Genomic DNA, 10522 nt, shown 5'->3' on the forward strand with positions numbered 1-10522 from the left:
AACCCTGGTGGCATAGTGGTTAAGTGCTACGGCTGCTAACCAAAGGGCCGGCAGTTGAATCTCCCAGGCATTCCTTGGAAACTCTATGGGGCAGTTCTTCTCTGTTCTATAGGGTCACTATGAATCGGAATCAACTCGACAGCACTGGGTTTGGTTTGGTTTTGGTTTATATCACTGTCGTGTTATCCACGTAAAGAACACAGAATGCCTTATTATTATAATAGCCATTACCTCCCAACTGGTCTTTGCACTTCAACTCTTGCCTCCTGATTTTTTTTTTTTTAATTAACTTTTTATTTTGAGATAACTGTAGATTCACACAGGAGCCCTGGTGGTGCAGTGGTTAAAATGATTGACTGCTAGCCGAAAGGTTGACAGTTTGAAATTACCAGTGGCTCAGCAGGAGAAAGATGTGGCAGTCTGCTTCCATAGAGATTTACAGCCTTGCAAACTCTATAGGGTCGCTATGAGTCAGAATGGGCTTGACGGTAGTGGATTTGGTTTGGTAGAATCACATACAATTCTAAGAAATAATACATAGAAAATCTCACATACTCTTCCCTTCATTTCATAGTAGCATCTTGTATAACTATAGTACAATATCACAACCTGATACACTGAGTTGACACTGATACAATAGGCCAACTTATTCTGATTTCAACAATTTTATATGCAATCATTTGTGTGTATGTGTTTCAACAATTTTATATGCAATCATTTGTGTGTATGTGTATTTAATTCTATGCAATTTATCACATGTGTAGACTTGTGTGACCCCCGCCATAGTCACAGAACAGTTCCACCCCAAGGATAAATCATGCTACCCTTTTATAACCACAGCCACCTCCCTTCTACCTCTCCTGCCTAACCCTTGGCAAACACTAACCTGTTGTTCTCCACCTGTATAATTTTGTCATTTCAAGAATGTTGTATAGGTGGGGCCAAGATGGCAGAGTAGTCAGACACTTCTGGTGAGCCCTCTTACAACAGAGACCCAAAAAACAAGTAAAAAGATTACATTTATGACAAGCTAGAAGCTCTGAATATCAAAGGCAAAGTTGGAAAACAGACTGAGTGGCAGGGGGAGGGAGAGACAATTCAGAAGTGGAGAGGAGTTGCAGGACCTGAATCACCAGGAAACCTCAGGCACCATTCCCGGGAGCTGCTGTGGCAGGCTGGTGGTAGCGTTTGATCATGGTTTCCTCAGGGAGAAACATCCAGCCGCAGAGCCTACTCACACCTTCAGAACCACAGAAGAGCGGCGCTCTCAGCAAAAGCTAAGTACTTGAGTATATTTTACCACGCTCCCCCTGCCCTGAAGACAGCTTCGGTGGCTGTCAATTTCCCTAGGCCTGAGATAGGTCCCATTGAGTGACCTGAGCCATTCTCCTGGCCTTGGAGAAGGAAGAAATTCACAATTGGGAAAAAGACAATTTCCCAGCTCCACTAACTTGGGGAGCTCAGGACAGAAGCAGCTCCTGTCCAGGCATAAATGGTCCATGGATTTTGAATAACTTTCCCCCCTGCATGGACCTGTGCGGGCCTATTTCAGGAAAATAGGCCCTTGCTGGCAGATTGCAACTGTTTCAGGTGTGCGGTGAAGAGGTGGGTGTTCGATGTTTGGCACTGCTTTGCCTGTTAAACAGGGTCCTCTCCTACCCACTTCAGGGGCCTAAGGACTGGTGGCTCCACTCATGTCACCCAGCCACCCGTGACTGGTGTCCAAGGATAACTGGTAACTCCTAGTCCTTACAACCAAAAGCATTGGGTGCCCAAGGTCCATCTGCCGAACCCATCCATCTGTGTGCTCTAGGGAACAGGGACGTGCTTTCCTCACAGACACTCGGGGGATGGTTGTCAACCACCTACCTGGCTCAGAGTGTGATCCCCTGCTGCAACCAGATATGGGTACCTACACTAATCACCCCTGCCCCTCTCAGACTGTAGTACAGAGCCTGTACCACACACTTGATGACCAACTACCTGGACACCTGAGCTGAATCCATACAAGAAAAGTGAATGGACTTCTAGGCTCATGTACCTGGCAATACTGCTAGAAATCTGGTGACAGGATGTTAGAGCTTCAAACGTGAAAATAATCAAGCTAGCTCACTCAAGCAACCTATTTGGGCATACCAAAACAAAACAAAGCAAGAAGCTAGGATACAGTAAGCAAAAATAAAATAAACTAATACAGTAACTTATGGATGGCTTGGAGACAACAGTTAATATCAAATCACATAAAGAAACAGATCATGATTGCTCCAACAAGCTCTCAAAATGAATAATCAAGGGATCTTCTGGATGAAGACGCCTTCCTGGAATTACCAGATACGGAATACAAAAGATTAATATACAGAACTCTTCAAGACATCAGGAAGGAGATCAGGCAAAACACGGAACAAGACAAGGAACACACAGATAAAGGAGTTGAAGAAATTAAAAAAGTTATTCAAGAACATAATGAAAAATTTAATAAGCTGGAAAAATCCATAGACAGACAGCAATCAGAAATTCAGAAGAGTAACAATAAAATTAGACAACTCAGTAGAAAGTTGGAGGAGCAGAATTGAGGAAGTGGAAGGCAGAATTTGTGAGACTGAAGATAAAGTACTTGCCAGCAATATACCTGAAGAAAAATCAGACAGAAGAATTTAAAAAAATGAAGAAACCCTAAGAATAATACGGAACTCTATCAAGAGAAATACCAGAACAGAGAGGGATAACAGAAAATACAGGGAGAATTGTTGAAGATTTGTTGGCAGAAAACTTCCCTGATATTGTGAAAGATAAGAAGGTATCTCTCCAAGATGCTCATCGAAATCCACATAAGGTAGATCTTAAAAGAAAGTCACCAAGACATATTATAATCAAATTTGCCAAAACCAAAGATAAAGAGAGAATTTTAAGAGCAGCCAGGGATAAACGAAAAGTCACCTACAAAGGTGAGTTCAATAACAATAAGTTTGGACTACTCAGCAGAAATCATGCAGGCAAGAAGGTAGTGGGATGACTTATACAAAGCATTGAAGGGAAAAATTGCCAGCCAAGAATCATATATCCAGCAAAACTGTCTCTCAAATATGTAGGCAAAATTAGGACATTGTCAAATAAACGGAAGTTTAGGGAATTTATAAAAACCAAACCAAAACGACAAGAAATACTAAAGAGAGTTTTCTGGTTAGAAAATCAATAATATCAGATACCAGCCCAAGGTTAGAACACTGGACAGAGCAATCAGATATCAACCCATATAGGGAAATCACAAAAATAAATCAAGATTTAAAAAATGCTCAAAACAGGGAAACAGCAATGTCATTATGTAAAAAAAGACAACATTAAAACAAAAAAGAGGGACTAAGAAATGTAGTCATAGATCTTTCATACGGAGAGGAAGACAAGGCAATATAAAGAAATAAAAGTTAGGTTTAAACTTAGAAAAATAAGGGTAAATATTAAGGTACCACAAAGGAAACTAACAATCCTATTCATCACAATAAAATACAAGAAAAAAATAGAGACTCAGCAGAAACAAAATCAACTGCAACAAATCAAAGGAAAAGACAATATATAAAGATAAGCTACTTAACACAAAAAAGACATCAAAAATGATAGCACTACCTATCCATAATTACGTTGAATGTAAATGGACTAAAAACCCAATAAAGAGATAGAGGGTGGCAGGATGGATAAAAAAAACACGATCCACCTATATGCTCCCTACAAGAGACACACCTTAGACTTAGGGACACAAACAAACTAAAAACTCAAAAAGGATGGAAAAAATATGTATCAAGCAAACAACAAGCAAAAAAGAGCAGGAGTGGCAATATTAATTTCTGACAAAATAGACTTTAAAGTTAAATACACCACAAAGGATAAGGAAGGACACTATATAATGATTAAAGGGACAATATAGCAGGAGGATATAACCATATTAAATATTTATGCACCCAATGAAAGGGCTGCAAGATACATAAAACAAACTCTAACAGCATTGAAAAGTGAGATATATGGCACCACAATTACAGTAGGAGACTTCAACATACCACTGTCACTGAAGGGCTGAACATCCAAAAAGGAGCTCAATAAAGACATGGAAGATCTAAACATCACAATCAACCAACTTGACCTCATTGACATATACAGAACACTCCACCCAACAGCAGCCAAGTATACTTTCTTTTCCAACACTCATGTAACGTTTTGTACAATAGACCACATATTAGGTCATAAAGCAAGCCTTAGCAGAATCCAAAACATAGAAATATTACAAAGCACTTTCTCTGACAATGAGGCCATAAAAGTAGGAATCGATAAGAGAAAAAGAGGGAAAAGAAATCAAACACTTGGAAACTGAACAATACCCTGCTCAAAAACGACTCGGTTATAGAAGACATTAAGGATGGAATAAAGAAATTCGTAGAATCCAATAAGAATGAAAACACTTCCTATCAGAGCCTTTGGGACAAAGTGAAAGCAGTGCTCAGAGGTCAATTTATATCAATAAATGCACACATCCAAAAAGAAGAAAGGGCCAAAATCAAAGAATTATCCCTACTACTTGAACAAATAGAAAGAGAGCAACAAAAGAAACCCTCAGGCACAAGAAGAAAGCAAATAATAAAAACTAGGGCCAAATTAAATGAAATAGAAAACAGAAAAACAATTGAAAGAATTAACAAGACCATTTTTTCTTTGAAAAAATTAGCAATTAATAAACCATTGGCCAAACTGGCAAAAAAAAAACAGGAGAGGAAGCAAATAACCCAAACAAGAAATGAGATGGGCGATATTACAACAGGCCCAACTGAAATTAAAAGAATCATATCTGATTACTATGAAAAATTGTACTCTAACAAATTTGAAAACCCAGAAGAAATGGGTGAATTTCTATAGACACACTACGTACTTAACTACCACAACAGAGGTAGAACGACTAAATAAACCCATAAAAAAAAGAAGAGTTTGAAAAGGTAATTTAAAAACTCCCAACAAAAAAAGCCCTGGCCTGTACAGCTTCACTGCAGAGTTCTACCAAACTTTCAGAGAAGAGTTAACACCACTACTACTAAAGGTATTTCAGAGCATGGAAAAGGACAGAATACTCCCAAACTCATTCTCTGAAGCCAGCATTTTCCTGATACCAAAACCAGGTAAACACATCACAGAAAAAGAAAATTACACACTTATATCCCTCATGAACTTAGATGCAAAAATCCTCAACAAAATTTTAGCCAATACTATTCAACAACATATCAAAAAAATAATTCACCATGACCAAGTGGGATTCATACCAGGTATGCAGGGATCGTTCAACATTAGAAAAACAATTAATGTAATCCATCATATCAGTAAAACAAAAGACAAGAACCACATGATCTTATCAATTGATGCAGAAAAGGCATTTGGAAAAATTCAGCACCGCTTCATGAAAAAAACTCTCAGCAAAATAGGAATAGAAGGGAAATTCCTCAACATAGTAAAGGGCATTTATACAAACACAGTAGCCAACATCATCCTAAATGGAGAGAGTCTAAAAGCATTCCACTTGAGATCTGGAAGCAGAAAAGGATGCCCTTTATCACCACTCTTATTCAACATTGTGCTGGAGGGCCTAGCCAAAGCAATTAGGCAAGACAAAGAAATAAAGGGCTTCCAGACTGGTAAGGAAGAAGTAAAAGAATCTCTATTTGCAGATGACATGATCTTATACACAGAAAACCCTAAGGAATCCTCAAGAAAATTACAGAAACTAACAGAGGAGTTCAGCAGATTATCAGGATACAAGATAAACATACAAAAAGCAGTTGGATTCTTCTACACCAACAAAAAGAACATCGAAGAGGAAATCACCAAATCAATACCATTTACAGTAGCTCCCAAAGATAAAATATTTAGGAATAAATCTTACCAGAGATGTAAAAGACTTATACAAAGAAAACTACAGGACACTACTGGGAGAAACCAAAGAGACCTACATAAGTGGAAAAACATACCTTACTCATGGATAGGGAAGACTTAACACTGTAAAAATGTCTATTCTGCCAAAAGCAGTCTATAGATACAATGCAATTCTGACCCAAATCCCAAAGACATTCTTTAATGAGATGGAGAAACAAATCACCAACTTCATATGGAAGGGAAAGAGGCCCCGGATAAATAAACCATTACTTAAAAAGAACAAAGTGGGTGCCCTCATACTAACTAATTTTAGAACCTATTATACCTCCACAGTAGTCAAAACAGCCTGGTACTGGTATGACAACAATGGCACAGAATTAGGAATCCAGACACAAATCCATCCACATGAGCAGCTGATATTTAACAAAGGCCCAAAGTCAGTTAAATAGGGAAAAGACAGTCTCTTTAACAAATGGTGCTGGCATAACTGGATATCTATCTGCAAAAAAAGGAAAAAAGACCCATACCTCACACCATGCACAAAAAACAAACTCAAAATGGATCAAAGACCTAAATATAAAACCTAAAAAGATAAAGATAATGGAAGAAAAAATAGGGACAATGCTAGGAGCCTTAATACATGGCATAAACAGTATACAAAACATTACTAACAATGCAGAAGAGAAACTAAATAACTGGGAGCTCCTAAAAATCAAACACCTATACTAATCCAAAGACTTCACCAAAAGAGTAAAAAGATTACCTACAGACTGGGAAAAAGTTTTTAGCTATGGCATTTCTGGTCAGCATCTGATCTCTAAAATCTACACGATACTGCAATAACTCAACTACAAAAAGACAACCCAATTAAAAAATGGGCCAAGATATGAACAGGCACTTCTCTAAAGAAGATATTCAGGTAGCTAACAGATACATGAGGAAATGCTCATGATCATTAACCATTAGAGAAATGTAAATCAAAACTACAACGAGATACATCTCACCACAGCAAGGCTGGCATTAATCCAAAAAACACAAAATAATAAATGTTGGAGAGGTTGTAGAAAGACTGGAACACTTCTACACTGCTGGTGGGAATGTAAAATGGTACAACCACTTTGGAAATTGATTTGGTGCTTCCTTAAAAAGCTATAAATATGATCCAGCAATTCCACTCCTTGGAATATATTCTAGAGAAATAAGAGCCTTTACAAGAACAGGTATATGCACACCCATGTTCATTTGCAGCATTGTTTACAATAACAAAAAGATGGAAGCAACCAAGGTGCCCATCAAAGTATGAATGGATAAATAAATTGTGGTACATTCACACAATGGAATACCGCATGTCAATAAAGAACAGTGATAAATCCATGAAACATTTCATAACACGGAGGAATCTGGAAGGCATTATGCTAAGTGAAATTAGTCAGTTGCGAAAGGACAAATACTGTATGACACCACTATTATAAGAATTCAAGAAATAGTTTAAACAGAGAAGAAAATATTCTTTGATGGTTATGAGGAGGGGGAGGGAGGCAGGGAGAGGGGCTTTCACTAATTAGATAGTAGGTAAGAACTATTTAGGTGAAGGGAAAGACAACACATAACACAGGAGAGGCCAGCACAAGGGGACTAAATGAAAAGCAAGGCAGTTTCCTAAATAAACAGAATGCTTCGAAGGCCAGCTTAGCAGAGGTGGGGGTTTGGGGACTGTGGTTTCAGGGGACAACTAAGTCAATTGGCATAATAAAACCTATTAAGAAAACATTCTGCATCGCACCTTGGACAGAGGCATCTGGGGTCTTGAATGTTAGCGGGTGACCATCTAAGATGCATCAATTGGTCTCAACCCACCTGGAGCAAAGGAGAATGAAGAACACCAAGGACACAAGGCAATTATGAGCCAAAGAGACAGAAAGGGCCACATGAACCAGAGACTACATCAGCCTGAGTCCAGAAGAGCTAGATGGTGCCCGGCTACAACCGATGACTGCCCTGACAGGGAACACAACAGAGAACCCCTGAGGGAGCAGGGAGCAGTGGGCTGCAGACCCAAAATTTTCATAAAAAGACCAGACATAATAGTCTGACTGAGACTGGAAGAACCCCGGTGGCCATGGCCCCCATACCTTCTGTTGGCCCAGGACAGGAACCATTCTCCAAGCCAACTCTTCAGACAGGGATTGGACTGGACAACGGGTTGGAGAGGGATGCTGGTGAGGAGTGAGCTTCTTGGATCAGGTGGACTCTTGAGACTATGTTGACATCTCCTCCCTGGAGGGGAGATGAGAGGGTAGAGGGGGTTAGAAGCTGGTGAAATGGACACGAAAAGAGAGTGGAGGGAGGGAGCGGGCTGTCTCATTGGGGGAGAGCAATTGAGAGTATGTAGCAAGGTTTATGTAAGTTTTTGCATGAGAGACTGACTCGATTTGTAAACTTTCACTTAAAGCACAATGAAAATTAAAAAGAAAACATTCTGCATCTCACTTTGGAGAGTGGTGTCTCAGGTCTTAAACGCTAGCAAGTGGCCATCTAAGATGCATCAGTTGGTCTCAACTCACCTGAATCAAAGGAGAACGAAGAACACCAAAGACACAAGGTAGTTATGAGCCCCCCAAAAGGGCCACATAAACCACAGACTACATCAGCCTGAGACCAGAAGAACTAAATGGTGCCCGGCTACAACCAATGACTGCCCTGACAGGGAACACAACAGAGAATCTCTGAGGGAGCAGGACAGCAGTGCGATGCAGACCCCAAATTCTTGTAAAAAGATTAGACTTAATGGCCTGACTGAGATTAGAAGGACCCCAGAGGTCATGGTCTCCAGACCTTCTGTTAGCCCAAGACAGGAACCATTCCCAAAGCCAACTCTTCAGACAGGCATTGGACTGGGCTATGGAATACAAAATGATACTGGCGAAGAGTGAGCTCCTTGGATCAAGTAGACACATGAGGGCAGCTTCCGCCCAGGGAATAGAGGAGAGGGTAGAGATGGGCAGAAGTTGGCTGAATGGACACAAAAATAGAGAGTTGAGGGAAGGAGTGTGCTGTCTCTTTAGAGGGAGAGCTATTAGGAGTACATAGCAAGTTGTATATAAATTTTTGTATGAGAGACTGACTTGGTTTGTAAACTTTCACTTAAAGCACAATAAAAATTTTTTATAAAAAGAATGTTGTATAAATAAAATCATATTGACGGCAGTGGGTTTTTTGGTTTTAGGTAATTTTTGGCACTGGCTTTTTTTTTTTCACTCAGCATAATTCCCTTGAGATCCATCCAAGTTGTTGTTATATCAATAGTTCATTCCTTTTTATTGCTGAATAGTATTCCATGGTGTGGATGTGCCATAGTTTGTTTGATGGACTTTTGGGTTGTTCCCAGTTTGGGACAATTACAAATAAAGCTTCTATGAATGTTTGTGTAAACATAGATTTTCATTTTTCTGTGATAAATTCCCTAAAGTACAATTGCTGGGTTCTACGGTAAGTACATGTTTAGTTTTTCAAGAAATTATCATACTCTTTTCCAGAATGGCTGTACCATTTTACATTCCCATCAGCAGTGTATGAGTGCTCCAATTTCTCTTCATCCTTGTCAGCATTTGGTGTTGACACTATTTTTTACTTTATCCATTCTGATAGGTATATAACGGTATCTCATTGTGGTTTTAATTTGCATCTCCCTAATGGCTAATGGCTAATGATGATAAACATCTTTTCCTGTGCTAATTTCCCATTCCATATAACCCTGTCTTAGCTAGTGCTGCTGTAACAGAAATATCACAAGTGGACAGCTTTAACGAACAGAAGTTTATTCTCTCACAGTCTAGTAGGCTAGAAGACGGAATTTAGGGCATCAGCTCCAGGGGAAGGCTTTCTCTCTGTGTGGGCACTGGAGAAAGGTCTTGTCGTTAATTTTCCCTTTCTCAAGAGCTTCTCTGCACAGAGACCCCAGGTTCAAAGGACATACTCTGCTCCCAGTGCTGCTTTCTTGGTGTTATGAGGTACCCATGTCTCTCTGCTTCCTTTTCTCTTTTATTTCGCAAAAGAGTTTGACTTAAGACACAACCTAATCCTGCCTCATTAACATAACAAAACTGCCACAATTCCACCTCATTAACATCACAGAGATAGGATTTACAACATATAGGAAAATCACATCAGTTGATAAAATGGGGGACAATTGAATGATAGTGGAAATCATGGCCTAGCCAAGTTGACACAATTCAATCCATATCAATTCCCTTTCGTGAAACATCTGTTTTTCACCATTTTGTAATTGGATTTTTTATATTTTTACTGTTAAGTCTTGAGAGTTCTATATATATCCTAAATACAAACCCTTTGCAGAATATGTGGTTTGCCAATACGTTCTCTCACTAAGTAGCCTGTCTTTTCATTCCCTTCTCTGATGGTTAATGTTATGTGTCAATTTGGCTAGGCCGTAATTCTCAGTGCTTTGGCAGACATTATCCAATCATCCTCCATTTTGTGATCTGATGTGAATAGCCAATCAACTGAAAGAGGAGTTTCCTTGGGGGTGTGGCCTGCATCCAACATACATGGATGTTCTGGCAAAGCTCCCTCTGTCTTGACTTTGCATCTGGCTCAT

The sequence above is a fragment of the Loxodonta africana genome, chromosome 19 (assembly GCF_030014295.1).
Source record: "Loxodonta africana isolate mLoxAfr1 chromosome 19, mLoxAfr1.hap2, whole genome shotgun sequence".
In the NCBI taxonomy this organism is placed as follows: Eukaryota; Metazoa; Chordata; class Mammalia; order Proboscidea; family Elephantidae; genus Loxodonta; species Loxodonta africana.